Source organism: Pan troglodytes, chromosome 20 (genome assembly GCF_028858775.2).
Source record: "Pan troglodytes isolate AG18354 chromosome 20, NHGRI_mPanTro3-v2.0_pri, whole genome shotgun sequence".
Lineage (NCBI taxonomy): Eukaryota > Metazoa > Chordata > Mammalia > Primates > Hominidae > Pan > Pan troglodytes.
In genome coordinates this window covers 38,222,649-38,250,411 of record NC_072418.2, presented here as the reverse complement: position 1 = coordinate 38,250,411, position 27,763 = coordinate 38,222,649, and the positions used below count along the sequence as shown (strand labels likewise).

General features: G+C 52.1%; 1 protein-coding gene and 1 long non-coding RNA gene across 2 annotated transcripts in view; one reads left to right on the top strand and one right to left on the bottom strand.

Annotated features, from left to right (window-relative positions):
• Positions 1–16,198, bottom strand: part of FXYD3 (FXYD domain containing ion transport regulator 3) — a 32,460-nt gene extending 16,262 nt beyond the window's left edge. The window contains exon 1 of the mRNA XM_063800678.1: positions 16,035–16,198. The gene's annotated coding sequence lies outside the window, so the exon portion shown is untranslated. The remainder of the gene's footprint in view (positions 1–16,034) is intronic.
• On the top strand, positions 866–25,563 carry LOC100609131 (uncharacterized). Its single transcript, XR_010153577.1, has 3 exons — positions 866–1,116; positions 20,063–20,207; positions 20,713–25,563. It is a non-coding gene; the product is annotated as an uncharacterized LOC100609131 (long non-coding RNA).
• Positions 25,564–27,763: the final 2,200 nt, after the last annotated feature.

Below are 27,763 nucleotides of genomic sequence, written 5' to 3'. Positions count from 1 at the left end.
AGAAAACCTCTGGGCTGCAGTGATTGGCTCGGTGGGGTTTAATCAAAGTGAAGCATTGGAATTTTTGTTGAGTACTAGGGGTAAGAAAAGATTCGGGTTTTGGACAATGGGGAATACAGGTTTAATGACTGGAAAATTGGCAGTTATTTTGCCATCACAAGAAAAGCCAGCCTGAGGACAAAGCTAATGCTATAGAGAAACACAGACCAAGAGAAATGCTGAAAAACTGAGTTAGCACCCTGATCAAACCATGCCTGATCTCCCTCTGGAATTTTCAGTTATGTAATTAGTCTAAAAATCATAAAACACAGTCTGTGACTGGTTTGAGTTACCTTTTATGAGGCTTTCTGTAACCAAAACAGCCAAAGTGGTATATAGGGAACTTCTGTGGACCCAGAATCTCTACACTTTCACTAGGCTATCATATGATTTTTACTTAGTTTGAGCCAATGTATTTCTTTTAGTTTCATTCGGTTCAAGAGTCTCTAGATGCCAATGAGTGCTTACCTCATCAGGTCAGGGCTCTCTCTGCAGACAAACCTGGGTCCCATGAACCTACATCTTTGAAATGAACACAATGGGACTGCTGGACTCGTTTCTCCTTCCCAAGTTCCACCTTGAAAAGGGGCAATGAGCTGGAGGAGCCACAGGACTTGGTAAAAGCAGAAGCGCAAGTGCCTGGAAACTCAACACTCTTCCGGTCAAAGGAGGCGACGTGTGAGTGCGTGGTTGCTTGATAAATGCCAGGGGAGAGTGGGTGGCACCCAAAAGATGCCCCTGAGGGTCCCACATCTCTGCCCCGGCCCACAGGAGGACGGGGAGCAGCACACAGCGTGGGTGGAGGCCTGGCAGTGGCAGAATTACTCACAGCGCTCCCCAGCCCAGAAGGCCTCCCCGGCCAGGTGGTGGTACCTGCCCCCCATGGAGCAGCCACACTGGATTGGGGGCACGCAGTCCATGCCACTGAGCACAAAGCCTTGGTCACACTGGCAGCCATCCTGGCATGGTGTCAGGCAGCTGTCGGGCAGGGCAGGCTCGGCACAAGAGCTAGGACAGGAGGAGCCGCAGAGCTCGTAATTGCTGTGGGGAGGACAGGCCAGCTCTGGAAGAAAACAGGTAGGAGTTAAATAATTGAGCAAGCATTACTATTCTGGAGCATTTCCAACCAGAATAGGACCAAGGGAGCAGAGAGAGGGTTGTGGCGGCCAAGGGTGAGTCATAAAGGCAAAGGAGGGGAGGTGGAGGCATCATCAGGATGTAGCATAATGACGGTGGCGTGGTCACGGTGGTGGTAACGGCGGCGGCGTGGTCACGGTGGTGGTAACGGCGGCGGCGTGGTCACAATGGTGGTAACGCTGGCGGCATGGTCATGGTGGTGATAATGGTGGTGGTGGTGGTCGTGGTGATAGTAATGATGATGGTGGTAGTGCTGGTGATGTTGTTGGTGATGTGATGGTGTTGATGGTGATGGTAGTGATGATGGTGACGGTGACAGTGATGATAGTGGTGATGGTGGTGGTGGTGGTGATGACAATAGTTGTGGTTGTGGTAACAATGATGGTGGTGGTAGTGATAATGGTGATGGTGATTATAGTAGTGATGGTGATGCTGATGCTGGTGGTGATGGTGATTATAGTAGTGATGGTGATGCTGATGCTGGTGGTGATGGTGATGCTGGTGGTGATGGTTGTGATGGTGATGATGATGTTGATGGTGGTGGTGGTGGTGATGGTGATGATGGTGGTGATGGTAGTGGTGATGATGGCTGTGGCTGTGGTAACAATGATGATGGTGATGGTGGTGATGGTTGTGGTTGTGGTAACAATGATCGTGGTGGTAGTGATGATGGTAATGCTGGTGGTGATGGTGGTGATGATGGTAATGCTGGTGGTGATGGTGGTGGTGATGATGGTAATGCTGGTGGTGGTGGTGCTGGTGGCGATGGTGCTGGTGGCGATGGTGATGATGGTTGTGGTAACAATGACGGTGGTGGTAGTGATGATGGTAATGCTGGTGGTGGTGGTGGTGGTGGTGATGCTGGTGGTGGTGGTGATGGTGACGGTAATGATGATAGTGACTGTGGTGATGACAAAGGTGATGAAGATAGTGATGAAGAAACAACCTTGGTCATGCTGGGTTATGTTCAGGTTAGTTCGTTACTTCAGCATAACCCAGACCATCCTGAATGATGCAATAGCACTCAGTGTCATCTGTCATTGTTATTGCAGAGTTTTAAGCAGGTAGGTTCTTCGGGGGAACAGTTAGCCAGCAAGGCATGCAGTGGGTCACTTTGGGTGGTGTTGACCTAGGAGGACATCCTGGAAGTGGTATTGGGCCAGCTGGGGAGGTCAGGCTGAGAAAGACCCTCCCTGGGAATACCCACTTACTGCAGGCCGTGAGGTGTCTCCAGGGCTGCATGGGAAGGCTGCGCTGCTGGCTTTCCTGGGCGCAGCTCCCCAGTGTGGCACACAGAGTCTCTCTTGAGCCCCCCGTGGCACAGAGGTCATGGATGCAGTTCTCCACATGCACCTGGGGATCCACGTCCTTACTGCAGGCCCTGTAGGGCCCATCTTGGGTGCCCAGCAAGCCACAGAAGGCCTGGTATAGGGCTGCCTTGTCTGGTGGGCACAGAGGGGCTGGGCCCCCATTAAGCTGTTGGCATCAGAGAGCCATGTGCTATCAGAGCCGCTGAGGTCATCCTGGGTATCCACGCTGAAGTCCCCGCCCAGGCCACAGAGGGTGTTGGTGTAGGTCTCAGGCACTGCCACTCAGAGGGCGTGGGATTCATGAAAGGTCACGGAGAGGCCGGGTGCCACCTGGACTGTGATGGCCAAGGGCGTGGAGAAGGCCTGGAGTGTGCCCCCCAGCCAGGGGCAGGGGCAGGCCAGCCTGGGAGCCGTTCACCTGGAACACAGACACCCAGGCTGCGTCGGGCAACCACGTCCAGACACCTGCCCCTCCTGGGCCCCTGCTCCTGCCACTGCTGAGATCCACTCTGCACATAGCACCCAAGGAGCGCTTTGAAACCGCACATTAGATCCTATCCCTCCTTTGCTCAAAACCTTTCCATAGCTCCCTAGTACACTTGGAGAAAATCCAAGCTCGCCACCGTGGCCTGGGCAGTCCCACAAAATAAACCTCTGTCCCCTCTGTCCTCATCTTGTCTCACGCACCCCTTCACTCATCTGCTCACTCTGCGCCAGCTCCCCGGGTCTCCCCACCACTCCTCCAACACACCAGGCACCCTTCCAGCCTCTGCTCCTCTGCCTGGACACTCTCCCCATGTATCTACATGGCTCCCGGTCTCTCCTTCCGATCTCTGCTCCACACTTCACTGCTTCCCTTTTTGTTTTTTTGGAGACAGGGTCTCGCCCTGTCACTCAAGCTACAGTGCAATGGCATGATCTCGGCTCACTGCAGCTTCAACATCATGGGCTCAAGTGATTCTCTCGCCTCAGTCTCTCGACTTGTTGGGACTACAGACGCACCATCACACCTGGATAATGTACTTGATTTTTTGTAGAGATGGGGTCTCACTATGTTGCCCAGGCTGGTCTTGAACTCCTGGGCTCAAGCGATCCTCCTGCCTTGGTTTCCCAAGTTCTGGGATTATAGCCATGAGCCACCGTGCCTGGCCTGTTTCCCTGTCTTAAAGGGCAACACCCTCACTGGCCCCTCACCCCTTTCCTGCTTTTTTCTTCTCCAGAACCAGCTGTCACCTTCTGACATATCAGAAATTTACTTCTGTATTTGTTTATTGTCTTTCTCCCAGGGATTTTTGTCTATTTTTCAACAAAATTAAGTTCCTGCCTTCGAAGAACACATATTCTGTCAAAAGGAAGATAGATCATAAACAAAGAAATGATTGACAGAAAAGATGATTTAAGAGACTGACAGATACTTCAAAGGAAAAGGCTGGGCGCGGTGGCTCACGCCTGTAATCCCAGCACTTTGGGAGGCCGAGGCGGGCGGATCACGAGGTCAGGAGATCGAGACCATCCTGGCTAACACGGTGAAACCCCATCTCTACTAAAAATACAAAAAATTAGCCAGGCGAGGTGGCAGGTGCCTGTAGTCCCAGCTACGCGGGAGGCTGAGGCCGGAGAATGGCGTGAACCCCGGGGGGCGGAGCCTGCAGTGAGCCAAGATCACGCCACTGCACTCCAGCCTGGGCGACAGCAAGACTCCGTCTCAGAAAAAAAAAAAAAAGGAAAGAAAAGGAGTAGGGTTACAGTAGAGAGAGGGTGGGAGTGGTGGTTCTTTTCATGTGTGTGGTCAAGGAGGGCTTCTCGGAGAGGGTAACATTTGTGCTGAGACTTGAAAGATGAGAATGATCAGTTATATGAGGACCTCCAGGAAGAGTGTTTCAGGCAGAGGGAACAGCCTGTGCAAAGGCCCTGAGGTGGGAGCCTGCCTGGAGTATGGGAGGACACTAGGAGGTCACTGCGGCTGGAGCATAGTGAGTGAGGGGCAGGTGGGAGGGGACAAGGGCAGAGAGGTGACAGAAACCAGTTTTGTAGGGTCACATAGGCCACAGTTTCACTCTGAGTGAGGTGGAGCCATGGGAGGGCGTTGAGACAGAAGGAATGTGACCTGAGTCCGTTTCTTGTTCTTTTCTTTTCTTTTTTTTTTTTTTTTTTGAGACAAGATCTCACTCTGTAGCCCAGGCTGAAGTGCATGGTGCAGCCTCTGCCTCCTGGACTCAGCTGATCCTCCCACCTCAGCCTCAGCCTCCTGAGTAGCTGGGACTACAGGCATGCGCCACCATGTCCAGCTAATTTTTTATTTTTTTATTTTATTTTTTATTTTTATTTTTTTTGAGACGGAGTCTTGCTCTGTTGCCCAGGCTGGAGTGCAGTGGCACAATCTCGGCTCACTGCAACCTCTGCCTCCCAGGTTCAAGCAATTCTCCTGCCTCAGCCTCCCAAGTAGCTGGGATTACAGGCGCCTGCCACCACGCCCAGGTAATTTTTTGTATTTTTAGTAGAGACGGGGTTGCGCCATGTTGGCCAGGCTGGTCTCCAACTCCTGACCTCAGGTGATCCACCCACCTTGGCTTCCCAAAGTCCTGTGATTACAGGTGTTAGTCACCACGCCCGGCCTAATTTTTTTTATTTTTGTAGAGTGGGGTCTCACTACATTGCCCAGTCTAGTCTCAAACTCCTGGGCTCAAGCAATCTGCCTGCCTCGGCCTCCTAAAGTGCTGGGATTACAGGCACGAACCACCACACCTGGCTCCTGAGTTCAGTTTTTTTTTTTTTTTTTTTTTTTTGAGACAGAGTTTCGCTCTTATTGCTCAGGCTGGAGTGCAATGGTGCTGCAATCTCAGCTCACTGCAAACTCTGCCTCCCGGGTTCAAGCAATTCTCCTGTCTCAGCCTCCCGAGTAGCTGGGATTATAGGCGCATGCCACCTCTCCTGGCTAATTTTTGTATTTTTAGTAGAGACGGGTTTCATTATATTGGTCAGGCTGGTCTCGAACTCCTGGCCTCAGGTGATCTGCCGGCCTCGGCCTCCCAAAGTGCTGTGATTACAGGCGTGAGCCACCATGCCCGGCCTCAGATTTTTAAAGACTGCATCTTTACTCTGCCTGCTGGGGGTGGGGATGCAGCACTAGTGGTACAACGTTGGCTTGACTTTGCAGTTATATGTTTTATTTACTATTATTTTTTAATTTTAAATGTAAATTTTAAATAGAGATAGGGTCTTGCTATGTTGCCTAGGCTGATCTTAAACTCCTAGGCTCAAGTGATCCTCCTTCCTCAGCCTCCCCATGTGCTGGGATTAAAGGCATGAGCCATCACACCTCACCTGTGTTATTTATTGATCAAATGCTTTTATGCCCTTACTAAATGCCTTCTCCTAGACAATTCACACCTCTTAATCCTCACATACAGGTAGGTACCATTCACTTCCCTTTTACAGATGGGAAACTGAGGCACAGAGATGTAAAGCCACTAGGTCCAGGTCCACAGCTAGCAAATGGCACAGTGGGATTCAGTCCTGGCCCCCTGGACCCATCACCACAGGCTTCACCATGTTGCCACGTTGCCAGCTAAAGCATCCACCGAACCCCAGGCGGACCCAACACCCATCAACCCTGAGGGGCCCAGACAAGAGTAGAAATGGAGGTACACACCTTACACATCTTCATGTTTAAGATTACAAACCAAGCTGCCACACTATTACATGGAATACGGTCTATCCTCCCGCCTTGATGCATAAACCTCCCTAGTGTCCTGGTGGTCAGGTGCAAAATCAGAATTTCCAACTTTTCCTGGACAGGATCTGGCATCCAAGGAGAGACCGCCCTGGGCCCGTCTCTTCTCTGTGCAGCCCCAGCTCTGGCCCTCACTGCAAGAGGCACTGCGTCCCCATACATCTAGCCTGGGCCGCTCTGCCCAGCTTGGTCCACACTGGCTTCCTGCAATGGTGCCTAGAATGCGTCACGTGGGCCGCATGGTCCACTCTTGTGAGGATGGACCTGGGGACAAGGCCGGTGTGGACCCTGGAAGCAGCTCTGAGCCTTTTAGGCAGGGAATTCCCATTCCTGGAGCACGGTCTGGAAGGGGAGGGCCATGCAGGCTCCAGGCTCTAGGGGTCAGCGGCGTTTCCCAGAGGACTCCAAAGCCCACGGAGTGGGACGCAGCCAGAAGAGGCCAAAGCGGGTGGATCCTCTGAAGCTCAGGGCTGGGGCCCTCTGCCCACTTCTAAAGGTCCCAGTAGCTCCTTCTCCAAAGGGAAGGCCCTTGGGCCACCACCATTTCTTCAGCCTGTTTGTGTTTGTGTTTGTTTTTGTTTTTCTTTGAGATGGGGTCTCTGTTGCCCAGGCTAGAGTGCAGTGGCGTGATCTCAGCTCACTGCAGCCTCGACTTCCTGGGCTCAAATGATCCTCCCACCTCAGCCTCCTGAGTAGCTGGGACTATAGGCACGTGCCACCACTTGTGGCTAAATTTTTAAATTTTTTATAGAGACAGGGTTTCGCCATGTTGGCCAGGCTAGTCTTGAACCCATGGCCTCAAGCGATCCTCCTGCCTCAGCCTCCCAAAGTGCTAGGATCACAGGCGTGAGCTCCCACGCCCGGCGTTGCTGTTCTTCATGCTCATTACTCACTAGAGTTCCTGGAGGCCCAGGACCAGAGCTGGGTGACAAGTACCTGGACGGCTCCAAACTGTCCTGCCAGCAGTGACAGCTGCCATCCTGCCACATCCACATCCACCTGCTGGGCCCACGTGGCATCCCACGGCTCCTGGCGCCTGATCTCCACCCAGATGGCATAGGCGCTGTGGTGTGGCCGGCATGTTCTAGCCAATATCTCCCAGCCAGGCCCTTGAACCTGGTGGTGGGTCCCATTGAAAGTGCGCAGGTGGGGGTCTCCGTACAGCCACAGTGTCTCGTAGTGCATGGGGTAGCAACCCCAGACACCCCTGTGCTGGCAGCACAGCTCACAGGGCCTGCAGGCATGAGGGTGGCACTTGAGCAGGCGTCCAGGTCCATGGTACACGCACCTCTGGTCACAGGGGGCTGCAGGCAGCACCTCAGTACCCAGCCGGATATAGCGGCCCTGCAGGTGGCAGCCGCAGCAAGCGTGGGGCACCGAAGATGCCTGCCTCCAGGGCAAAGCCCTCGAGGCAGAAGCAGCTCACTGTGCACTGGAGGGTGCAGGGCGCGGAGTTGAGGCTAGCACAGGTGGCCAGGAAGGGTGGCCCACAGAAGTCATAGTAGCTGTTGGCTGGACACGCCACACCTGGGGGAGGGGAAAGATCACCCAGAGGCCACAACCCTGAAACCTTTGCTCCCTCAATTAGAGGGAGAAAAAAATCAGGGTGAGTGCAGGGGAGGGAAGGGCAGGAATGAACCACAGGACGATTCCCAAACTGCCACTGTTCTTTTTTTTTTTTTTTTTTTTCCAGACAGGGCCTTGCTCTGTTGCCCAGGCCAAGTGCAATGGCATGATCTCAGCTCACTGCAGCCTCCCGATTGTTCTCGATGAAACTTTTAACCACGTGGTTTGTTATGCATGTCACACCCACAGGCCACTTCAAACTTGCAGCACACAGTGAGCAACTCGGACGATTTAGGGTCCAGTGCTGGGAGGTGAGAGGTAGGATTAGGAAGGGCCCAAGAGGAGCCCTGGTCTGGCTTGAAGCTTGGGTTAACATCCTAGGTAGGGCTGGGGTCTCCCTGGGGATGAGGGCTTCCGATCCACCGGGGAAGGAGGCATCCTAGCTAGCCAAGTGGGGAGGCCCTCGTTGGAGCTGGGGGCGGCGAAAGGGAAGGAGCACGTAACTGCGTCCCAGGCCGGCTCGCCACGCGGGCAGGCAACGCGCAGCGCAGGGCACAGAGCTGGACATAGGCCTCCAGCACGGTGCACAGCATGCGGTTGCCCGTGCCATACTGGCAGAGGTCAGAGACACACACCTGCATGTAGGACACGGGGCTCTCATACCAGTGGCACTTGGCCAAGGGCCCGGAGCGGTTTGCCAGAACACTGCAGAGCTGCTCCACCCGGGGCCTGTCCTGGCAGGGCTCAGCGCCACCAGGGTCCCGCCGGCAGCTGGGGGATCACAGGACTCAACACCGCCACCTCCAAGCCTCCTCCTCCTCCTGCCTCCCGCCTGGCCACCCTCGGCCAGTCCTCCTCTGCCCGCACCAGGTTCTCCCTCCCAGCAGCTGACAGCTCCTGGTGCAGTTTTAGACACGTTTAAAAACCTCAACCCCATAGTAACAAATGATTTTCATACAGTTACTCAACATGAGGGAGTCATTATTTTTTTTTTTTTTTGAGACAGAGTCTCGCTCTGTCACCCTGACTGGAGTGCAGTGGCGCGATCGCAGCTCTTGGCAACCTCTGCCTCCCGGGCTCAAGCGATTCTCCTGCCTCAGCCTCTCAAGTAGCTGTGACTACAGGTACCCACGACCACGGCCGGCTAATTTTTGCATTTTTAGTAGAGACGGGGTTTTGCCATGTTGGCCAGGCTGGTCTTGAACTCCTGACCTCAGGTGATCTGCTCACCTTGGCCTCCCAAAGTGCTGGGATTACAGGTGTGAGCCACCACGCCCGGCCAGGATAGTTATTAGTTAGATCATGGATTCTGGAACCAACTTTGTTAGCTTCAGATCCCAGCTCTGCTACTTGGACGAATCCCCAAGTCTGTGCCATCCAATACCACAGTCACTAGCAACCAGAGGCTACCGAGTATTTGAAATATAGGTAGTGTGACGGAAGATGTTTAATTTAATTTACACATAAATTTAAATAGCACGTGTGTTTGGTGCATTGGACTTTGCAGGACTAAGGTGTCAGTGAAGGGAGGCTGGCACGGTGACTCATGGCTGTAATCCCAACACTTTGGGAGGCCGAGGTGGGCAGACCACTTGAGGTCAAGAGTTCAAGACCAGCCTGGCCAACATGGTGAAACCTCATCTTTACTAAAAATATAAATATTAGCCGAGCGTGGTGGCGTGTGCCTGTAATCCCGGCTACTCGAGAGGCTAAGGCATGAGAATCACTTGAACCTGGGAAGCGGAGGTTGCAGTGAGCCGAGATCGTGCCACCGCACTCCAGCCTGGGCGACGGAGCAGGACTCAAAAATAAATAAATAAATAAATAAATAAATAAGGTCTCTGTGAGGAGTGCTTCCTGTTTCCCCTGTGAGAGGTGGGGGGGTGGAGTATTTAGGATCAGGGACCCTGAAGCCAGGATGCCTGGACTCAAATCCCTGTTCCACCATTTTTTTTCTCTCTTTTTTGATAGGGTCTCGCTCTGTCACCCAGGATGGAGTGCAGTGGTGCCAGCATGGCTCATGGTAACCTCGAACTCCTGGACTCAAGAGATTCTCCTGCCTCAGCCTCCAAGTAGCTGAGAATACAGGTGTGCACCACCACCAGGCCTGGCTAATTTTTTTTTTTTTTTTTTTAAAGTAAAGACGAGATCTTGCTATGTTGCCCAGACTGGTCTCAAACTCCTTAGCTCAAGTGATCCTCCTGCCTTGGCCTCCCAAAATGCTGGGATGACAGACAAGAACCACCATGCCCGGCCCGTTCCATCATTTCTTATTGTGGGAACTTGGGCAGATGCTTTGCCCTTCCATGCCTCAGTCTTCCCCATCCATGAATGGGTATAATCATTGTTCCTGATTCTACCTGAATCTCCTGAGAGTTGTGTGTGCAATTCACACCCTCTTCTTCCACCTTTCTGTTCTCGAAGCCTGCCTGTCTGCCCACTGTTTTCCCTGAGCCCTGTATTTCTCCCAACCTGGGCCCTTCCTGGTCCCAGGCAGCCACCCACCCAGGCTGGCTGTCCTGGGTCCACCAGGCGTTGCCAAAGATGGCATCACTGAGGGTGGGCACCCTGCTGGGGAGCACCTTGTCATCACTGGGGTCGCCACTGAAGTTGCCGCAGAGTCCACAGAGGTGGCTCCAGAACTCAGGCCCCACGCACATCATCGGCATATTGTGGCCATTGAACTGTACCTGGAGCCAGGTGCCCACCTGCAGGAGCACCAGGCCCTGCTTACCGCCTGGCTGTCCACCTGCAGTGCAGGGGAAGAGCTCAGGATCCATCTCCCCCTACCATCTCCCATCCCCTAGTGCCATCCATACACTCCTCATGACCCCACAGCAGGTAAGGTGTATGAATCTCCAAGCCGAGCTGTCTGCTCCATGCCACCAAGGACCTCACACCTCACACTGCCAAGTTCACCTTAGCCCCTTCCCCTTCGTTTCCCTTCCCTTAGTTTTCTCATCCACTTGCCTGGCTTTAAACCCCAGCTGTATTCTGACAATTCCCAAATGCCCTCACCAGTCCTAGAACTCCAGGTGTCTGCATCCTGCTGTGTCCCAGCTCTGGGAGAAAAGAGGCACCTCGAACTCCCCACGTTCAAATCTGAACTCCTAATCTTACCCCAAGCTTCCTCTCCTACCTTCTCCATCTCAGGCAGTGGCAGCTTGTCCAGGACGCGGAGGCCAAAAACCAAATCATGTTGGAACCTGCCCTCTCTCTCATCCCACAGCTGATCCTTTCAAAATATTTCCAGAATCTAACCATGTCTCACTCCCTCTACTGCCCTCTTCCTGATTCCAGCCACTGCCACGTTCTGCCTGAACAATCGTGTCAGCCTCCTCTCCAGTCTACCTGCTCCTCCCAGGTCCTCGGCCATCTGTCCCCTGCATGAAGCCAGAGGGATCTGCTGACACCTGAGTCAGATCAGGGGCCTCCTGGGCTCAGAGCCCTCCCTGAAATCCCTGGAACTCTCAACCCATTCTGAGTGAAAGCCAAAGTCCTTACAGTGACCCACAAGGCCCTACAGGATCTGTCCCCATTAACGCTCCGACCTCACCCCTTACTCTCCCCAGGTTTACTCCACTCCAGCCACCTGGCCACTGGCCTCCCTGTTCTCTCTCTTTCTTTCTCTTTCTTTCTTTTCCTTTTCTTTTCTTTTCCTTCCTTCCTTCTTCCTTCTTCCTTTCCTTTCTTCTTTCTTTCTCCTTCCTTCCTCTCTCTCTCTCTTTCTTTCTTTCTTTTTTTCTTTCTTTCTTCTTTCCCTCCCTCCCTTCCTTCCTTCCTTCCTTGTCTTGCTCCATCACCCAGGCTGGAGTGCAGTGGTGCGATCTCAGCTCACTGCAACCTCCACCTCCTGGGTTCAAGCGATTTTCCTGTCTCAGCCTCCCGAGTAGCTGGGACTACAGGCATGTGCCACCACCCCCATCTAATTTTTGTATTTTTAGTAGAGACAGGGTTTCACCATGTTGACCAGGATTCAATCTCTTGACCTCATGATCTGCCTGCCTCAGACTCCCAAAGTGTTTGGATTACAGGCGTGAGCCACTGTGCCCAGCTTCTTTCTTTCTTTTTTAAAATTTTATTTTATTTTATTTTAGAGACAGAGCCTCACTCTGTCCCCCAGGCTGAAGTGCAGTGGTACTACCATGGCTCACTGCAGCCTCCAACTCCTGGGCTCAAGTGATCCTCCCAAGTCAGCCTCCCGAGTAGGTGGGACTACAGGCACGTGCCACCATGCCCGGCTAATTTTTTAATTTTTAATTTTTATAGCGATGGGGGTCTCACCTATGTTGCCCAGGCGGGCCTTGAACTTCTGGCCTCAAGTGATCCACTTTGGCCTCCTAAACTGCTGGAATTACCCTGTTCTTTCTTAATAAGGCTAAGGGCATTTTCTGCGTCTGGACTTTGCACCTAAGGTTCCCTGTGCCTGGAGGGCTCTTCCCTCATTGCTCATAAGGCTTCTCCTTCCCTCCAGCAAGTCTCTGCTCCAAAGTCACCTCCTCAATGAGGCTTTTCCTGCTCACCCTGTTTAAAAATTATAACTCCCACCCCATACTCACAAGCACTCCTGATTCTCCTTTCTAGTTTTATTTTTCTAGGACTTATCACCATCTGAAATATTATGTATTTATTTTTTACTGTTTGTCTCTCACTATTATAATGTGCACTCTAGGAGAGAAGAGACCTGTCTCTTTTGTTCTTTGCTGTGTCTCCAGAGCCTAGAGCAGGGCCTGCTACAAAGTAGATACTCAGAAAAATTTTGTGAATGGATGGATGGAAGGATGGATGAGTGGATAGATGGATGGATGGATGGATGGATGGATGGATGGATGGATGGATGGATGGATGAATGGATGGATGAATGGATGAATGGACGGAAGGATGGATGAGTGGATGGATGGAAGGATGGATGAGTGGATGGATGGATGGATGGATGGATGGATGAGTGGATGGATGATAGATGGATGAATGGATGGATGGCATAGGCCAGGTGGTAGGTGCAGGTGCCCTGGAAGTGGGCTATGACCCCAGCGAAGGTGAAGTAATGAGGATCTCCAGTGGCCACGCAGGTGCCCAGGGGGCTCTGGCAGCCCAGCTGGCCACCCTGCAGACCACAGATCTTCCCAGTGGGGCAGCACACGGGCTGCAGCGGAAATGCCCCGTTCTGTCACAGCTGCAGCGGCGGGTGCATCGGTTCAGCCAGACCAGGTCCCCAACCTGGGGAGGGAGGCCAGATCAGCATGCCCTGCCCAGCCCAGCCCAGGTGGACCCAAACAGGGCCTGGTGGAGGCCCAAGGCTGGCCTGGCAGCTGACCCAGAAGAGCAGAGGCTCAGGGGCTGGCTCAGCATGGGATGGGCAGGAATGCCATGCCCAGATTCAACAGCTGGGGGTCTGACCGTCATGACAGGCTACTGCCTTACCCAGAGGGCAGCAAACTTGTGACACCTGCTTTCTCTCAGTGGAAAGCACAGCCTAGTGATTAGCAGCACAGTTTTGGGGTCAGAGAGACCTGGAGTCCAGACCTAGCTCTGTCCCTTGAGATCTCTGTGCATCCTGTAGCCTCAGTTTCCCCCTCTGCACATTGGGGGCAATCAAAGGGCTGTTTGAAGGTCAGTGCGGTCATACGCATGAGGCTCTCACCACCCAGCTGGCCTACAGTAACCAAGTTCTTGACATATATCTGATACCATGATTAATAACATGCTGGCCCAGTGCTCAAGGCATAATAAGCACTCAGAAAATATTACCTTTTATCCTGATGACAGGATTACACACGCAGCAAATGACCAAAATATGTTCACGATGGTTATCATTATATATCATTAAGTGGTTAGCACAGCAATACAGCAGATGCCTGGTACATACCAGCCATTATTATTGTTAATATCACCATTATTTTAATATGCTTACACAAGACACATTGTAAATGTCCAAACTCTTAATATATTAGCCATTATTATTATTATTACTATTCATAAAATGCTTAGCCCAGGCATGAACACAAAGTAAATACCCAATATATTTTATCTTATTCATTTAATTATTTTTTTGAGATGGAGTCTTGCTCTGTCACCCAGGCTGGAGTGCAGTGGTGTTATCTCAGCTCACTGCAACCTCTGCCTCCCGGGTTCAAGCAATTCTTGTGCCTCAGCCTCCCAAGTAGCTGGGACTACAGGCATGTGCCACCATGCCCGGCTTATTTTTGTATTTTTCAGTAGAGACAGGGTTTTGACATGTTGGCTAGGCTAGTCTCCAACTCCTGACCTCAAGTGATCCGCCCACCTTGGCCTCCCACAGTGTTGGGATTACAGGTGTGAGCCACTGTGCCCAGCCCCCAATACATTTAAAACTTTTTTTTTCTTTTGAGACGAAGTCTCACTCTTGTCCCCCAGGCTGGAGCGCGATGGTACAATCTAGGCTCACTGCAACCTCTGCCTCCCGGGTTCAAGCGATTATCCTGTCTCAGCCCCCGAGTAGCTGGGATTATAGGTGCCTGCCACTAAGGGAGGAGACCACCCCTCATATTGTCTTATGCCCAATTTCTGCCTCCAAAGAAAGAAGTAAAAGCCAAAAGGCAGAAATGAAATCCACAGGCAGACGGCCCGGCGCCACACCCTGGGCCTGGTGGTTAAAGATCCACCCCTGACCAAATCAGTTATGTTATCTATAGATTACAGACACTGTATAGAAAAGCACTGTGAAAATCCCTGTCCTGTTCTGTTCTGTTCTTACTGGTGCATGCAGCCCCCAGTCACATACCCACTGCTTGTTCAATAGATCACGACCCTCTCACATGGACCCTCTTAGAGTTGCGAGCCCTTAAAAGGGACAGGAATTGCTCACTCGGAGAGCTCGGTTTTTTGAGACGTGAGTCTTGCCGATGCTCCTGGCCAAATAAAGCCCTTCCTTCTTTAACTCAGTGTCTGAGGGGTTTTGTCTGCAGCTCGTCCTGCTACACCACCACGCCCAGCCAATTTTTGTATTTTTAGTAGAGACTGGGTTTTACCATGTTGGCCAGGCTGGTCTAGAACTCCTGACCTCAGGTGATCCACTCGCCTCAGCCTCCCAAAGTTCTGGGATTATAGGCATGAGCCACCGCGCCTGGCCACATTTTAATTATTATTATTAGCAGTACGGGACCTGATGTGTGATCACTACTCAAATGTTGGCCATCAAAATAATACAAACGGTTTGGGTGTGGTGGCTGATGCCTGTAATCCTAGTACTTTGTGAGGCTGAGGCAGAAGGAGCCCTTGAGTCCAGGAGTTTGAGACCAGCCTGGGCAATACGGTCAGACCTCATCTCTACAAAAAATTTAAAAATTAGCCAGACATGGTGGCACACAACTGAAGTCCCAGCTACTCAGGTAGGTGACTGAGGGGGAGTATCATTTGAGCCAGGGAATTTGAAGTTGCAGTGAGCTAAGATGGCGCCCCTGCACTCTAGCCCCAGCAACAGAGCAAGACCCTGTGTCAAAAAAATAAATAAATAAATAAAATAAAAATAAAAAAAAATAAAAAAAAATAAAAAATAGCACTGACCACAATGCTAAAACATTTAGGACAGAGTCTAATACCTATTAATGATAAATAAAATGAACTGTTTTGATTATTGTTATTATTACTACTATTACATTGCCAAAGTGTGTAGTGGGGGCCATGCACTCAATAAATGATGGCTAATATTTTAAAAAGTCAATAGTGCTGACAGTAATAATAATAATACATATATTTTTTGAGACAGAGTCTCGCTCTGTTGCCCAGGCTGGAGTACAGTGGCGCCATATCGGCTCACTGCAGCTTCCTCCTTCCGGGCTCAAGCGATTCTCCTGCCTCAGCCTCCCAAGTAGCTGAGATTACAGGCGTGGACCACAACATCCAGCTAATTTTTGTATTTTTAGTAGAATGGGGTTTCGCCATGTTGGCCAGGCTGGTCTCAAACTCCTGACCTCAGGTGATCCGCCGGCCTCGGCCTCCCAAAGCGCTCAGATTACAGGCGTGAGCCACCGCACCCAGCCAATAATAATATTATTAAGCACTTAGCACACAGGGAATGACCTTAGTAACTAGCAGCAGTATTGGAATCATCAATAATAAAGCAGGTCAACACATTGTGAACCCACAATGATCCGCACAATTGAATATAGGTGTCCCGGATTGGGCGCCCATCCCTGGCATGTTTTGGGGGCTCCCTGACCCCCATGATGGGCCGACCCCCTCACAACAGCAAGACCCTGCCCCCAGCTCACCTGGTAGGAGGGGCCGCCGTGCGCCGAGCCGCACTCCTTCGGGTGCCGGCACCTGGCCCCTGCCCACAGGTGCGCGTTATCGCTGGCGCAGCCCTCGGAGCAGGCAGGGCGGCCGCGGGGACGCAGAGCTGCACCCGGCGCGGGTCCAAGCGTTGCTGGTAGCTGCTGTGCTTAGGACACGTGGCGGCTATGCAGGGAGGAGAAAAAGCGCGGGTAAGGAAACGTGATCTGCAGGCCACATTTGCCCAACTCCCTGACCGAGTGCTTAAAATCTCGGCTCTGTCGTGGTGCTTAACCTCTCCAGGACTCCGTACCCATCTCTCCGAAAACAGTACTGACCTCAAACTGACTTTGAGGGTTAAGCAAGTTAAAATAAATTAAGTGGTTGGGACAGCGCCTGGCACCCTGGGAACCTTGGATAAATGAGACCTATTGTTATTCCAGAAATAGCCCCTAGGTGGCCCACCTTTCTCACTCCATGAACACTGTCTTACCTCCCCCCCACCCCACACCGCTCCCCGCCTTGCCTATTCCAAACCCTTTGAGGGTTCCCTACGGCCCAGGTGTCAGAGATTCACATCTGGATCTAACATAGGTGGGTTAGAACCTGGTTTTAGGGGTGTCCTGATCCCCAGGATGGTATCGGACAGGCTTTTGTTGCCTGTTGGTTGAGCAAGAAAGCGGCACCTTCCACCCCCACCCCGTAGAACATGACCTGCCCCTATTGCGCCCCTAATGTTGGAACAAGCTAGGAACCCTTAATGGGCAAGCATTAGGGGCCAGCAAAGCTTTGGTGCAAGGGAGGAAAGCCGGATGTTTTAGGAGCGATCAGAAAAATCTGAACATGGACTAGGCTTTTCATGATATCTGGGAATTACTGCTTATTTTGTTAGGTGTGAGCAAATCAAGCAGGTTTTTTTGTTTGTTTGTTTTGTCTTTGTTTTTTGAGACGGAGTTTCGCTCTTGTTGCCCAGGCTGGAGTGCAAGGGCGCAATCTTAGCTCACCGCAACTTCCGCCTCCCAGGTTCAAGTGATCCTCCTGCCTCAGCCTCCCGAGTAGCTGGGATTACAGGCATGCAGCACCATGCCCGGCTAATTTTGTATTTTTAGTAGAGATGGGGTTTCTCCATGTTGGTCAGGCTGGTCTCAAACTCCCTACCTCAGGTGATCCGCCTGCCTCGACCTCCCAAAGTGCTGGGATTACAGGTGTGAGCGTGAGCCACCCCGCCCGGCCACAGCAGGTTTTTTTCTTTTTAAAAGTCCTTATCTATTAAAAAAATAATGCTGGAGTATTTACAGGTTTACACGTTGTCTGGGATTTGCTTTACACAAAATAAATCAATAAGGGAGGGGTGGAGGTGGACACAGGTCGGCCACAACTTGGCTGTTGTTGAGGCTGCCTTCTGGGTACAGGGGCATTCAATAGGCTATTCTCTCTACTTTTATGTTCAAATTTTCCATAATAGTTAAATAAGAAAGAAAGAATTAGATGATATGGCTAGTAATAAAACTTCTTTTGTCTCTGGAGAAAGAAAGTCTTAGTTCAAGTCTCAACTCTGTCTGTTGTGATTAGCTGTGGACAAATGGCTTTACCTCTGTGAGCCTCTGTTTTCCCAAATGTAAAGAGGGAATAATAACAGTCATTGCCTCTCACTTGCAGGGTGTTTCTGAGACAGTGGTGGCAAGAGGTACACAGAGCCTTCGGCCCCATGCCTGGGACATTGTAGATGTTCAATAAGTATTAGCAGTTGTTGGGATTGTTATTGTGGCATCTCAGGTCAGGCATTCTGAGGGTGGAAAAGGACATCCCCTTGACCGGGAGCCAGGGATCCAGTCAACCCAGGGTGGTATTCAAAATACATAGCGGGCTGGGTGCCATGGCTCATGCCTGTAATCCCAGCACTTTGGGAGGCCGAGGTGGGCGGATCACCTGAGGTCAGGAGTTTGAGACCAGCCTGGCCAACATGGTGAAACCCCATCTCTACTAAAAATACAACAAATCAGCTGGGCATGATGGCAGGCACCTGTAATCCCAGCTACTCGGGAGGCTGAGGCAGAAGAATAGTTTGAACCCGGGAGGAGGAGATTGCAGTGAGCTAAGAACAAGTCACTGCACTCCAGCGTGGGTGACAGAATGAGACTCTGTCTCAAAAAAAACAAAAAACAAAAAACAAAAAAAACATAACAGTCGGTAGCATACAGGCCCCCTACCAATCCACATGCGTCCAGCTGGAGGCTAGAAGGAGAACCTGGAAGGCCTTCCTGTGCTGGAATTGGGAATATGGGAAGTGGTTGGGGCACTCAGGCAGCCCAGGAGTACAGAAGGATGTCAGTCTGTGTGTGGCCATACAGAGCATGCGGATGAATTCCTGCCCTGCTCGACCATGACTCACCACAGAAGGAAGAATTCCTCCAGTGCCTGATGGTGATGTTGGCGCCCTGGCAGATGGCGGCATATGTCTGCAGGGCCAGGCAGAGGATGTGGTCCTCACCCCCAGCAAGACACAAATCATCGACACAGCTGGAAACATATGGGTCTGGGTTGATCTCCCAGTGGCAGTGGCTGAAGGGTCCCTGGGGGTCCTGCAGGAGCCAGCACTTCCTCCTGGCTGACACAATCTGCCCCTGGTCATTGCAGACTGAGACTGGACAGGCAGCCCCACAGTTGTCCCTACAAGCCTTGCTCTGCTTCTCCAAGGTAATGTCAGCCTTAGCGTCCTCACTGGGGTCACTGTTGAAGTTGCCACAGAGCCCACAGGTGTGACCCTTGTAGAGGTGGGGCAGGGTGAGGGTGAGGCTGTAGGTGAGATCTGTGCTGAGCCAGAGGCCAAAGTCTGACTGCAGCAGGGAGAAGAGGCCATTCCAGTGGACGGCAAGGCTGCCCCCATTCAGGCTTACGGGGAGGGCTGTTGTCTCACCATTCACCTAAGGAGCAGGCAGAATCAAAGGAAGGCTCGGGAGCATAGGACCACAGTTGGGTCAGTGTTGCTTGGCACATAGTAGGTGTTCAAATACGTGAAAAATGTTGGTATTTTTTTGATATAGGGTCTCACTCTGTCGCCCAGGGTGGATGCAGTGGCACAATCATGGCATACTGCAGCCACGAACTCCTGCGTTCATGCGATCTTCCCACCTCAGCCTCTTAAGTAGCTGGGACTATAAGCTGGGACTATAAGCATGTGCCAACACACCCACCTAATTCTTTTTTAGATACGGGGTCTCGCTATATTGCCTGCTTGAGACAGGCTGGTCTTGAACTCCTGGGCTCAAGGGATCCACCTGCCTTGGCCTCCCAAAGTGTTAGGATTACAGACGTAAGCCACCGTACCAATACATGTAAAACATTTTTAGATGAAGGAACAAAGACATAACTATAATAGTGACCATCTCTTGTTTAATCCTGTTCTGCATTCATTTCTCCTTTCTCTGGATTTCCCTGAGAACTCACCCCTCCAAAATCAATCCATGTGGTTCACAGAAAGTCAATCCTATCCTAACTTCCAGCACATGACCCAGGCCCAGCCAATCAGCTAGTCCACCAGGGATTCAGGGGTGGTCACATGACTCAAGCTGGGCCAGTGAGGGACGCTTTTCCTCCAGTGACATTTGCTAACCTGGCAGCTGTCCTTGTCCCTACAAGGTGGGATGGGATGGTGCATGTCTGAAAATGAAGGAAAGGAGAACCCAGAAATGGAGACAGATTTGAGACATATTGTTCAAGCACCTGGGTCCAGCTATGCCTGAATCCATACACCTGTAGATTTTTTTTTTCAATTGTGTAAATCAGTAATTCTTTTTTTTCCTAAGCTGGTCTGAGAGTGTTTCTGTTATATTAGCTGAATGCATCTGATGGATATAGTCAAAAATGGGCATATAATCAGAAAATAGAGGTAAAATGTAGAAATAATGGAGACAGAATAAGTTTTTCCCTTGGGCCTATGGGTTTGGGTGAAGGGTTGGGGTTCCTAGAAACGACACGTCCCAAAGCTGGTGCTTATCTGAGCCATGCCTGGGCTGTCCCTCCGCAGGTGGACCTGGGTCCCGTTAACCTGGACAGACACCTCCAAGATGAGCGTGAGGGGGCTGCTGGATCTGTTCTCCTTTCACGGCTGTATCCTGAAGAATGGCAGTGAGCTGGAAGAGCCACAGGATTCGGCAAAGACGGACACACAGGTACCTGAGAACTCAACAGTTTTCCCATCAAAGGTGATGATGTGTGAGTGCCTGGCTGCTTGGCAGGTGCCAGGGGAGAACGGGTGGCACCCAAAGATGCCCCTTAGGGTCCCACATCTCTGCCCTGGCCCACAGGAGGAGGGGGAGCAGCACACAGCATGGGTGGAAGCCTCGCAGTGGCAGAATTGCTCACAGTGCTCCCCAGCCCAGAATGCCTCCCCGGCCAGGTGGTACCTGCCCCCCATGGAGCAGCCGCACTGGATGGGGGTCAAGCAGTCCGTGCCACTGAGCACAAATCCTGGGTCACACTGGCAGCCATCCTGGCATGGTGTCAGACAGCTGTCGGGCAGGGCAGGCTCGGTGCAGGAGCTGGGACAGGAGAAGCCACACAGCTCGTAGTGGCTGTCAGGGGGCCAGGTCAGCTCTGGAGGAACACAAGTCATTCAATGCAAGGATGTCAACTCACTGCCCCACGTTCAAATTATGTTCCCTGCTATCTCCCCAGAGCCCAGCTCACGGCAAACCTCAATGGATATTTGTTGGAAGAATTAATGAATGTGTCGAAGCCTTTTCTATAGCACATATTTGTTCAACTTCGGCATCCACTACATGCCGGGAACATCCCAGGGCCTGGGGACACAGCAATGACCAAGACCGAGATCCCTGACCTCATGAAACAGATGTTCTAGGGCAGACGTTGACAAGCTTCACCCTTGGGCCCAAATCTGGCCCTCCACCTGTTTTGGCACAGCCTACAATCTAAATAGTCTTTACATGTTTAAGTGGTTAGAAAAAAAGAAACCAAAAGAGGAAATTTTGTGAGGTGTGAAAATCATGTAAAATTCAAATTCCGATGTCTATAAATAATGTCTTCATGAAAGCCAGCTCGCCGGTTCGTGTATTGTCTATGACTGTTCTTATGGTACAACAGAAGCTTTGAGTAGTTGTGGCAGAGTGTGGCCCTGAAAGCCTAAAATATTTATTATCTGGCCTTTTATCATAAAAGTATGCTGACCTATTCTAGAGGGGGGAAATGGGCGACAAACTAGCAATAAATAAAAGATAATTTTGGATTGAGAAACTGGGTTAGATCTGTGTTACCCAGCTTTAGGTAGCGCAGAGTGGCCGAGCCCCATGGGCTGATTTGAGGACAGTGGCTAGGGAGGCCTCTCTGCAGAGGTGACATTGGAGCCGAGGCCTGAATGATGGAAGGAGCCAGCTGTGTGTACATCTGGGAAAGAGCATTCCAGGCCAGGGGGACAGCAGATGCAAAGACCCAGGGGTGGGAAGGTATTTGGCGTGGTCCAGGGACAGCAGAGAGGCCAGTGTGGCTGGACCCTCGGTGTGGAGTGAGCTAGACAAAGCCAGTATAGGAGGAGGCAGGGTGAGCCGAGAGAGGCCGCTGTGGGGGCCTCTTAGGAGGAGGCTTGGAGGTCAGCTTTCATCCCAGAGGTAAGGGGGACCCAGGGATGCTTTTAATCAGGAATCTGATGAGATCTGACCTATGCTTTTTCATTTTTTTTATGTTTTTGAGACAGAGTCTTGCTGTTTTTGAGACAGAGTCTTGCTCTGTCACCCAGGCTGAAGTGCAGTGGCACCATCTTGGCTGACTGCAGCCTCCACCTCCACCTGGGTTCAAGCGATCCTCCCGCCTCAGCCAGTGCACACCACCACACCCAGCTAATTTTTTTTTTTTTTTTTTTTTTTTTATTTTCAGTAGAGACAAGGTTTCACCATGTTGGTCAGGCTGGTCTTGAACTCCTGACCTCAAGTGATCCACCCACCTCGGCCTCCCAAAGTACTGGAATTACAGGTGTGAGCCACTGTGCCCAGCCCTAACCTATGCTTTTAAATGCCTTATGGTAGGTTCTGGTGACACGCTGGTGACCAAGAGAGACCCCATCCCTAACCCTTGTCTTTGGGGGTTTCACAGATCAGGGGAAAAACATACTGGAGGAGAGATTGCTGGGGAGGGTTTTGTGTGTGTGTGTGTGTGTGTGTGTGTGTGTGCGCGCGCGCGCACGCGCATGCGCTGGCGGAGTGGGGGTGTCCCCCAGTCTCAGGATTAATAAAGAAAGTCAGAAAAGGAGAAATGTCCTGGGTGGGACGTGGGAGATATTCCAGCTCAAAGTTCATCTTGATTTGAGCACCCAGAGTCTGGGGGCTGGAGGAGACACCTGCACCCTTCCTGGATGGGTTTCCTGGATTCCTGCTGCCTGGAATGTCCCCCCGCCTCCCCGCTCCCCCAGCCAGCTCGGCTCCCTTTTCCACCACCTTCAGTCTCCACTCCCAGGGCACCTCTCTGCACCCCAGGGAACCCTAACCCCCCAGTTTAATACTGCATGCCCCTTCTCCAGCACTCCCCAGCCCTGCCCCGCCTGACTTACTGTTTAATCACCTACTTACTGGCACTCTTTCTGTCTTCTCCACTGGAATGTCACCTCCATGAGGGCAAGGTTTTGTCTGTTTGAGTCACTGCTGTGTCTGCAGCTTCTAGAATGCTGCCTAGCGCTTAGTAGGTGTTCAGTTAACCTTAGTCAAAGTGTGTGATGCCCCCGGGGCTTGTCTCTGGCTTTGGGAGGAGGGGTGGGCCAGGCAGGCCAGAGGCCAGAGCACCCACCACCAGTCCCTTGTGTTGGCCTTCAGAGCTTGCAATGGGCTGTTTCCTTTGGACAAAGAGAGGTTTTGTTTGCAAGATGCTGAACTTGCTTCCTGCTCTGAGAGGAGTGAGGAACTAGGGGCAGAGAAAAGGAGTTGCACCTCCAGGTCCTGGAAGTTAGAGGCCCAGTCCTTCGGGATAAAGTCCTCACTTCTTGCCTGCCATTCAAGGCCCCACAGACACAGCCCAGGACCATGTCTCTCTCCAGGCTCCCCCATCTCTGGCTCAAATTTACACAGTCTCTGGGCTTCTGAAAACCTTGTTCCTTCTCCCTAGAACATTTGGCTTCTCCTTGCTTACCTATTGGCTTTGACCTGTCATTCAAGCCTCAGCTCTCGTGGCCCTTCCTCTGGGAAACTTGGCCTGACTTTCCAGGCTGGGCCAGCCCCTCCTCTGTGCTCCCATGTGGCCCTACGCTTCCCTCATCTGAGCCCTGATCACTCTGCCGTGGCTGCCCCACCACAGACTCGGCCACCCTGGCAGCGTGTGGGCCCTACGAGGTCAGAGACCCGGCACTTCTCAGTCCTGCCCTGGCCCCTGCATCACCCAGGGCAAGATCAGGCCCAGGGAGACCCCTCCCTGCCACTCCCCAGCTGTGCGGCTCTGTGTCTGCTCTTCATCTGTGAAATGGTCGCGTTGTCCCATTCACACCAAAGGGATAAAAAGATGGCTCAGGACCCATCTCAGCTGCCTGCTGGACTGGAGAGGGTGTGGGCCGGGCTGATCCCAGGCCCTCCCCAGGACAGGCTGACCCAGTCTCTGGGACAAGGCCTGCCAACAGCAGAGCCCTGTGGTTTTGATTTCCGGACAGAGTGATGTTAACACAGGTTAAAAATCAATTTCAGGCTGGGCACGGTGGCTCACCAGCACTTTGGAAGGCAGAGGCAGGTGGATCACTTGAGGTCAGGAGTTCAAGACCAGCCTGGCCAACATGGCAAAATCCCATCTCTATTGAAAATACAGAAATTAGCTGGGCATGGTGGCGTGCTCCTGTACTCCCAGACACTTGGGAGTCTGAGGCATGAGAATTGCTTAAACTCTGGAGGTGAATTTTGCAGTGAGCCGAGATTACACCACTGTGCTCTAGTCTGGGTGACAGAGTGAGGCTCCATCCCAAAAAAAAAAAAAAAATCAATTTCATAATGACAGCTAATACTTGTAGAGCATTCACTATATTCACTCTATTGCCAGCTACTGTTTATTTGTTTGGCTCTCACAACAACCCCACAAGAGAAGTGTTATTATCACCATTCTTTCTCTTGTTAAAGGGGAAACTGAGGCATGGAGAGGTTAAGTGACTTCACCAAGAGCACACAGCTGAAAGTGGTGGTACTGGCATCCAAGGCAGCCTGACTTTGGGATCTGATCTGTGTTCTCAATCTCAATGCTATACAGATCAGTGGGAGCATTCCCTGCTTTGAAAAATGAAATAGAATAGAAAAGAATGTAATGCAAAGTATTGAGTGCATTTTCCTATTTGGTGACACTTTGTGTGCTGTGTATGCATATATTGGTGTGGTCAGCTGAAGAACAGCCCCTCAAGGATGTCCACAGCCTAATCGCTGTATCCTGTGTTACGTTACATGGCAAAATGGACTTTGCAGATGTGATTAAGGTTCTAGACCTTGGGAAGGGGGAGATTAACCTGGATTATCTGGCTGGGCTCAGTGTAATCACGTGGGCTCTTAAAAGTGGGAGACAGAGGCCAGAGAGTCCATCAGAAAGAGGCAAGGGATTTCGAAGCATGATGGGGACTTGACCTGCTGTTAGTGGCCTTGAAAATGATGGAAGGGGCCATGAGCCAAGGAATGTGGGTGGCCTCTAGAAGTAGACACCAACCCTCAGGTTACAGCCAGCAGAGAGACAGGGCCCTCAGTCCTATAACCATCAGAAACTGAATTTGGCCAGCAATTTAAATGATTAAGGAAACAGTTCTCCCCTAGGGCCTCCAGAAAGAAATGCACTCCTGCAGACACGTTGATTTTTAGGCCAGCGAGAACTGTGTTGGAATTGTAAGAAAAAATTTGACATAGCAAGACCCCATCTGTACAAAACATTTTCAAAAAATTAGCTGGAGTTGGGCCGGGAGGGGTGGCTCATGCCTGTAATCCTAGCACTTTGGGAGGCCAAGGTGGGCAGGTCATGAGGTCAGGAGATCGAGACCATCTGGCTAACATGGTGAAACCCCATCTCTACTGAAAATACAAAAAATTAGCCAGCTGTGGTGGCAGGTGCCTGTAGTCTCAGCTACTCGGGAGGCTGAGGCAGGAGAATTGCTTGAACCCAGGAGGTGGAGGTTGCAGTGAGCTGAGGTCGTGCCATTGCACTCCAGCCTGGGCAACAGAGTGAGACTCCATCTCAAAATAAATAAATAAATAAAAATTAGCTGGGTGCAGTGGCTCACACATGTAGTCCCAGCACCTTGGGAGGCTGAGCAGGAGGATCGCTTGACACTAGGAGTTTGAGAACTGCCTGGGCAACATAGCAAGACTCTGTCTCTACAAAAAAAGTTTTAAAAATAGCCAGGTGTGGTGGTGTGTGCTTGTAGTCCCAGCTACTGAGGAGGCTGAGGCAGAAAGAGCACTTGAGCCAGGAGTTGGAGGCTGCAGTGAGCCATGATTGCACCACTGCACTGCAGCCTGGGTGACAGAGCGAGATCCTGTCTCAAAAAAAAAAAAAAAAAAGTGTTATTTTAAGCTGCTGAGTTTGTTGCAATTTGTTACAGCAGCAAGAGATAGAAAACTAATAGAATTAGATCCTGAAATGAACTATATTTTGTATTGTGGGTCTCCAACAAAAATGTTTGAAAGACTGCTTAATGCTCTTGACAAAGATCGCTTGGCAGCAGGACAAGGGTGAGAGGCCGCAGACATTTGTCCTTTGGGCACCAGCCAGTACTACTGCCCACTGCTAACCTCATCCCAACTTCTGCCTGGGCAGTCTCCCCAAGGGCAGAGCCCGCGGTCAGGCAGAAGTCAATCGGAGACTCACATTCCCCTGGCCACAGTGAGAGGTACAAGAAGGAGTCAGTTGAAGCCACAGAGACGCAGTGCAAATCGTGTTGGAGCTTCTGAGACCCACGGAGCTCTCTTTCCTGCTGGGCTGAGAAACTTGAGTGGCTGCAAGGTGTGGAGCCACTGTGGTCAGGGTGAGCCTGTCTGGATGTGGAGCCAATTTGGTGGGAAGCATGAAACCAAGGCCAGTGATGTCGAGCGCCTCACTGGGCCAGGCCTGAAGTAGCTACTCTGAGATCATTAATTATGCAACCCCACAAAATGGGCGGAACTGGTTTTCTGGACCTGGCCGGCAGAACGTGCTGGCTGGCACGGAGAGGATGCCACTCACCGCAGTCCACCAGGTGTCTCCAGGGCCTCACTAGGAGGCCGTGCTGCTGGCACTGCTGGACATAGCTCCCCAGAGCCTCGCACAGGATCTGCCGGGAACCCCTTGTGGCACAGAGGTCGCGGATGCAGTTCTCCATGTGGACTTAGGCCTGGGCCAGCTCATCACAGGCCTGGAAGGGCCCATCATGGGCACCCAGCAGCCCACAGAAAGCCAGTGACTGGTACCAGCCCTCTCGGTCGTGGGGGCACAGAGGGGCAGTGCCCACGATGGAGCAACTGGCTGGGGAATCCAGGTCCTTCAAGCTGAGTGCAAATGCCTCCGGGTCAGGCAGGAGCGAGCCATCAGGGGCATGGAAGTCATCATGGGGGTCCCTGATGAAGTCCCCACACAGGCTGCAGAGGGTGCCAGCGTAGGTCTCAGGCACCATAATGGATACACGGTGGCTTCAGTCATAGGAGACCAAGAGGCCAGCGTCAGTCTCCAGCATGGCCCCAGAATCGCTGAAATAGACGTGCACTTGGCCGCCAGCCAGGCGTAGGGGCAGGTGGGCCTGGGTCCTGTTAACCTGGAGACACACCCGGGGCCATGTCCACATCAAACACCCCTAGGTGGGTCTGGGAATCCCTGAGAACCTTTGGGGTGAGGCTGTGTCCCCTCAAGTCTTCCTAGGATGTGAATGGGTCCTCCCCGGATTCCTGCGTCTAAGCCCGCCCTTCTGGGGCCTGATCCCAGCCCCTGCCCAAGCTCACCTGTGCCCTCCCGGGGGTCTGAGCCTCCATCATCACCTTCACCCCGTGCACGTCCACCTCGATCCGCCGAGCCCCAGTCATGAGGGCCGTGGGGCTTAGGTACTCATTGTCCACCCACACTGTGAAAGCTTGTGCCCTCAGGCCAGCCTGACAGGTGCGGCTCAGCACATAGTGACAGGCACCCTGGGCTGTGAGGGCTGTGCTATTGAAGGTGTGGTAATGGGGGTCACCTGACACCCAGCTGCTACCTCTCCGGACCCCACAGTACCAGGCCCCGGTGAGCAGGAGGCAGGCCTCCCCGTCCTCACACGCCTGGGGGCTGCAGTGGGGTGGCTGCCCAGCCTCCTTGCACTCACACGGCTCACGGCAGTTGGGGCTCAGCTCCTGCGGCCCGAGGTGCAGAATGTGGCCCTGCTGTGGGGTCGGGGACTTGGCATGGGGTGAGTGTGATGGCGCAGGCTTCCAGCAAGAGGCATTCAGATAGAAATGCACTTGTCAGCAAGAAGGAGAAGATGCCATGAGGCTCCGAAACGTAGCTGGGACTACAGGTACGGGCCACCACACCTGGCAAATTTTAAAATTTTTGTAGAAATGGGTTCTCACTATGTTGCCCAGGCTGGTCTGGAACTCCTAGACTCAAGCGATCCTCCCACCTCAGCCTCCCAAAGCACTGGGATTACAGACATGAGCCACCGCACCTGGTCAGGTAAAATTCTTAAGAGGAAAAGTAGGAGCAGATTGGTGTGTTTCCATCAGAAAGCCTGGGTGAGTGCCCAGGAATGGGTGAAGGTGGGGAGGAGAGG